The sequence below is a fragment of the Salarias fasciatus genome, chromosome 22 (assembly GCF_902148845.1).
Source record: "Salarias fasciatus chromosome 22, fSalaFa1.1, whole genome shotgun sequence".
In the NCBI taxonomy this organism is placed as follows: Eukaryota; Metazoa; Chordata; class Actinopteri; order Blenniiformes; family Blenniidae; genus Salarias; species Salarias fasciatus.
This window is the reverse complement of record NC_043765.1, coordinates 13,755,934-13,762,346: the sequence shown is the minus strand read 5'-3', so window position 1 is coordinate 13,762,346 and position 6,413 is coordinate 13,755,934.

Below are 6,413 nucleotides of genomic sequence, written 5' to 3'. Positions count from 1 at the left end.
CAACACGTGGAAGGCACAGGACACCATGCTACTGAGAAATGAGTCACAGCTTTCAACTGGTGATCACGACTCCTGCCAATGCCTTTCGCCCATTGAAAGGGCGCCCTCTGCTGTGCGATCGATGCAAAGACAGCCGGAAACATGAGGAAGTGTTTGCTTTATTGAGTCCAAAGTCCAAGCCTGACTGTAAAGCCGTTGCATCAAAGGAAAACACAATTTAATTTGAGCAGAAATCTGATCAACCCGGTGTGACAAAGAGATGCCGCTTTCTCTGACAGGATAAACACGGAGTGACGGAGGCCGTCAAAGCAACAAAGCAACACAACCACAAACAAATTAGCTCATGTTGCCAGTTCACTGCTTCCTGCTTTGAAAAATAGGGATGTCACTCACTTTAAATCTCTGACGGCCCTGAAACCTCTGATTTACGTCCAACTTTTTACAACCTAAGTGAAACTGAGTAAATTTCATTAAAGCTCTGCACTGTATGTACTGCTCAGTGTTTTTTTTTTGTGCGTGTGACCTGTTCCATTTGCTTAGTTTTTAAATAACTGTGTGCCTCTCCACTGTGCTCATTTGTGGGATTAATAAAGATTTATCTAATCTAATTGAACTTATTATTCAGTGTCAGGTGGGAACTTGTGCAGAACAGTCGATGAGTCACAGATCACGTTTCAGAACAAAGTGTTTTACAAGCCTGCATGGAGCGGATTGTTTCACCTCAGTCAACCTCATGGAAGCTGTAATTTCCCTCTACTTTCACTTTGTATAATTACCATCTATTGGGTTACACAGGGAAGAAATTACACTGCTGGTTGAGTTATTTTAGAGACATGTGTTTGTCTGAATGAAACATTTCCTCGGGTAAGTGGCTGATGAAAGGGAACGGAGACACGTCTCAGAACTGGCTATAATCTGTGACACAGTGGGTTGTTTACCATGTAAACAGGTCTACGACTTCACTTTAATGATCACACAGTGCTATTAGGAAGATTCATTCCCTGCTTCGTGACACTGAAGACAACTTAAAGTCACTTTTAGTACAACCTGTGTCAACTTGTTAAGAGAAACTACTGTTGACGTTATGTTGACTCTTTACCAATCACTCCCTTTGTTTTCTACCTGGAAACAAAGGCGGCAGATTTCTTGACATTATAGTGAAGCCAAACAGACATGGTTACATCCACTTTCACTGGCATGAAAAAGCAGGGACATTCAACTGAGGGCATTTATTCTGAAAATGCACATCTCTGGTGCCTCCTCAAGAGGGTTTAACACTTCTGGCACTCTACAATATACATGTTTGGGTCAGAATCACAGTAACAACCAGTATCAGAAAATGTAAGAATCACTGATTGAAATAATATAAAGCATCTGAAACAAATGAGGATATCAACTTGTTGCATTTCAATCTTGAGCAGCTGTCTCAAATGACACCAGCTATAACTTACATGCTACATTGCTGTATGTAATAAAAAATGAAAACAATGACACTCTTCTGTAAAGCGCGTAATCTCTTTATTGCATTACAGTTCAATAGCTGGCTGCTGCCTTTTCTAGCCCGATGTATGGTACATCAAATATAATAGACAGAATAGAAATAGAATTAGAAATCCTGAGATAACTGGAATGTATCACAAGTTATTAGAATTAAAATGAATGTAACTGAGATTATTTATGATGGTGTGTTTATGCACAGCACGGTGGTCGGAAAAGTTCTACTCCAGAGTGGGAAGAATGCAGCTGACTGCTATTAAAGTAGGTTATTTTGAAAAGTCCCAGGAGTTACTGCAGTGTCTTCACATGATTAGTGTTATGATGATGATGGGGGGAAAAAAAATCAACCATCCAAACACAATTCCGCCCATGAATTGGCTGATATGCACACGCTGTATGAGAGTTTTCAGATTTCCCACTACATGAACGCACCATAAGTATAATTTCTTAATTGTCTGCACGTGTGCAGGTTCTTCCGGCCTTTCTGATCATGAACTTGCTGTAAACTTCATTATCAAACAGCTTTTGAACAAAACCGGGACTACAGCAAGAAATCAACCAGAACTCCAGCAGCCAGTTCTTCGAGCCGACAAGGAAACGAGAAAAGCAAAGCCGAGACACAACCCGGAGAGCCGTGGAGGTCTGGAGGAGGACCGACCAGAAACCAAAAACCAGAAACTTGTTTCTGTGTTTGGGAAAGCTCTCAAATGTAAGTGAAACTCTTTTCAGTCTTCATGCAGTGTGAATGTGCTAAGTGATGCTGCTGTTGTTCCAGTTGTGTGTTTATTATTATTGGTAATGGAAAAAAAGTTGTAATTTATTTATTTATTTTCTATAAAGGGGTGGCTTGCCTCAGGTCTAGTAGTTTGGTGGTAGGTCAATAGGTCTAATAGTCAATAATCCCACAGTCTGAAAAGCATGCACTAGTTTGGGTAATGAAGTCTCTCTAACTGGTGACTTTCTGTGTGGAGCCAACATTCATTCATCAGTTCTCCCATGCAGGCTCCTTCAGGCACCAGCCTGGATGTGAGGCCTCAAGTGCTGGAGGTCAGTTTCTGGGGTTGGTTTGACTTCAGCTTAGAAGTTGGACTGAATTATATTACAATACTTTCCAACAATTTGTATTGTGATGAGATGTTTTTGTTCATTTTCTGTTAAGTCATATCCGGAGATGGGAGGTTGTGCAGTTTATTTGCTCTGTGCTGTACAGAGATGCTTCTGATCACATATAATGAAACATTATCTTTCTCTTTTAACACTTCTCAGATGTTTTAGCAGTTTGTCTTTCCTCTCATTGTTTGTGGTGTTTCTGTTTTAGAGCTTTGAACATAACTTTGTTTCTATTAATCAAATGAGTCTGTCCAAGTTGATTTAAACTGTTTCCTCCTGACAATTTTCTTCATTTGCATTGAACTCCTATCATCTAAAGTTAAGGGAGTATGCCTCTGACATAGCTGACAAACCCTTTGTTCATCCAGAAATGAGCTGTAACATATGACACTTTTAGACACATAGTCCAAAATGCAAATAAAACTGCAGATCGAAAAGTGATTTTGTGTAGCTTCAGAGAGAGGGGATGAAGATCCACATGAGGTGCATGTTACAGACCCCTCCTCTGAACAGTGGAGTGTAAATGTAGATCAATCTGATCACTTGTCATGAGCAGACATTCATCAATCATTCTGTTAAAAATGTGAAATCTGATCATGTACCGTTTTAACTTTACTCTGAAAAATGAGTCCAACTTCCTAGTTTTAAGCTCGCCTTTTATGAAAACAGCTCAAAGGTTAATCCTGTCACACGAGACGTCTCTGACGTTGCCCTCCCTGTTTAAACGGCTGATCTGGGCCACAGCACCGAGCAGCCAGCTCAGTCAGATCCCATTGTGAATCGTGGCCCTTTAAAAATGCATGTTCGCTCCTGGCTCTGTATCTTTAATGAGGTGTGTCTGAAATATTTGATAGCCTCGTGCTCATTTGAAAAACAAATACGTTTATTTTCATTAATATTTGATTCGGAAATGAATATATGTAAAACACATACATTAATTAGTCTGTTTTGATCAATTGTCTCTGTCGAATGCAGACGGCGTATTTCCGCACTGTGGCTCCCCACAGGCTACACTGGTGCATATCATTCTCCGCTGCTTCAGAGCAAAACCATTTAATTTTCAAAGTAGGATTTAGCATCTTTTAAGACTGTGCACACTCTAAGAAATTATCAATTTTCACCCGGCGATGGCGGGGATTTGCAAAAAGGATATTTGTCACATTGAGAGTGTCGTCTTGTGGGAATGATGAATGCTAAGACGACAAACACGCCTCTGCAAACAGTGAGCGTGTTAATGGCAGTCCCGCAGTCGGGGGTGTAGTTAAACTTGACTTCACTGCAGTCGGAGGTGTAATGTCAGCCAAGCAGAGAGGTTTATTCAGACATCGTTCAATAAATCCCATATCTCTTCAAGTGTCTTCGGACAGTCTGATTGAACCCTTTCCTGTTGACGAAAACTCTGAATGAAGCCGTCAGTTTGACGTGCAGGTTTATTTGCATGGGTAATATTATGCTGTTCAGTCAGTGCATCAATCCCATGGTGCATTGCACTGTAAAAGTTGGCAGTTTGTGACATCCAGCTTCACCTGGAAGCCTGCCAGTAGCAATGATGGATTTGATGGACCCAGTTAGCGTCTCATTAAATGAGTCGCTATTGCAAACCCTGGTGAGTCTGTAATGTCAGATTTTTGGCCTTTTTCAATGTAATAATGCCCAAAATGTGAGAAGGTGCCAATTGTACCATTTGATCTTTGATCCATTATCATATTAACATTTTGCCAAAAATTTCATGATTACATGAGTGAAGCAGGATTCAAAAATGCTTTTAAAATATAACAGGAGCCAAAGGTAGTTTTATTAGGGTAATTCTTGGAAATGACATTCTGGCAACTTTCTGCAGTTTGCTTATGAACAAGATGGCATCATGGATGATGAAGTCATAATTCAGTAAGTAAACATTCTATGAAGCATTCTTTATTAATCATAGCTGTCAGATATTTTACTACTTTGCTTCGTTATCAAGCCCTCTGAGGCAACTGTTGTTGTGATACTGGGCTATACAAAAATAAATTGATTGATTGATTGATCAACTATATCAGTCAGAATGACCAAATTATAATTTTCAGGTATTATGTCATTGTCCGGTGCGTGTGCATGTTTTCAGTTGTTACCTTCATTTTCTGAGAAACGCTGCCTGTGAAGTGTGACGTTAAATGACAGACGTGTCCACAAAGCTGCGACAGTTGGAATTAATCTGATGTGGAGTTTACATCGACTCTAATCAGATCATGGATGGGGTCATGTCAACGTTTCTGTTCTGATCACCCTTGCAGTCGAATCGTGCCGATCCACTCTGAAGTGTTATTATGACACAGTTTTAATTGGATAATGTGTGAACCATGTATTCACGGGAAGTGTCAGTTGTAACCCATATTCTACTCCATCCTGTGAACAGTTCTTATGTTTAAGCCAGTTGTCTCACATTTTTGAGTAATTATGTCACCAATTAATGTAAAACTAGTAAAATCAAACTTATTGGTTGACTGAAGTTCTGTCTGGAGCTCGACTACTCATTTGATATCTTCATGAAATGCATAAATATTAAACTGTGATTTATTCTTGTAACTATTATTTGACTGACTTTAAGCAACGAGTGATTAGCTGCTTGTAATCAGGCTGTTTATGCTTTGACCAAAACCTGATGGATTGCCTCTCAGTTTATTGATTTTCTCTAAAATTTCTGCACTTCCAATACAGTCAGCACAGATTTAGAATAAGTAGAATGAACAGTTTTTGTATCTCTTACTGCCATTCTGAGTCCAGTTTATATAGATATTGAAACACTTTGTTGAGCTCCAGGTGTCTTATCAAAGGATGTTTGGACGTTTTACTGTTGAACAAGCTGAAAGACAACACCCAATAAACATGATCACGTCAAGCCATCGGCACTCTTACACGTTATTTTTTTTAACCCGTAACTCAATCCTAAATATTCCACAGTCTTGGTGTTTGGAAGCTAAACTGTGCAGTAACTTGCAGCAGTCTTTCATTTCTCAGGTTTGCTCCAGAACGGCTCTCATCTGGGCTGCTGCCTCTGACCCTTCCGGCTCTGCCCTTTGCCAGACTGTATTTGAGAAGTTTTACCTTGCAACGTTATAACTCTTAGAAAACATGGTTGAGGTGGACCAGGTCACTTTTTCAAGAGTCTCCTTCAGCAGAGTGACATCTGGTCTTGCCACTATTAACAGCAATTTGTCCTCTGGTCTGGTCCTCTTCAGTGTTCAACATGCTGTTGTGCCGCCCCTGCTTTAGAAACCTGGCTTGGATCAGACTGTGCTGTAACTTTAGACCTATTTGCAAAATCTTGGAGAACGTTGTTTACGATTAATTGCAGTCTTTTCTGAATGAGCTTAATATCTTGGAGGTTTTCCAGTCTGGCTTTCAGACTTTGTTTTTCTCTGGGACTTCATTGACATTCTTCTGGCAAACAATTCAGGAGGTTTTGGGATTTTCTCTCCCTCCTCCTGCTGGACCTGACTGGACTTGACTACTGCCTTTGATACGGTGGCCTACAATATTTTTGTATCAAGGTTGTGGCCCCTGGTGGGAATTTGTGTTCTGGAGTGTTTCAGGACCTTCCGAGCAGAAAGTTTGAGTTTTGCTTGATATAAATCCTCCTTTGCTCCTCAGACTTACAGACTTCCGCAGGGCTCTCCCTCTTTTTCCCTCCATCATTATTTACCTCCTTCAGGCTCCAATTTTGAAAAGCATGGTACATTTTTCACTGTTTTGCTGATGAATAGGTGTTTATACCACTGATAAAGAAAGATGCTTTCTTCATCACGCCACTTCTGTTGTCTCAATGA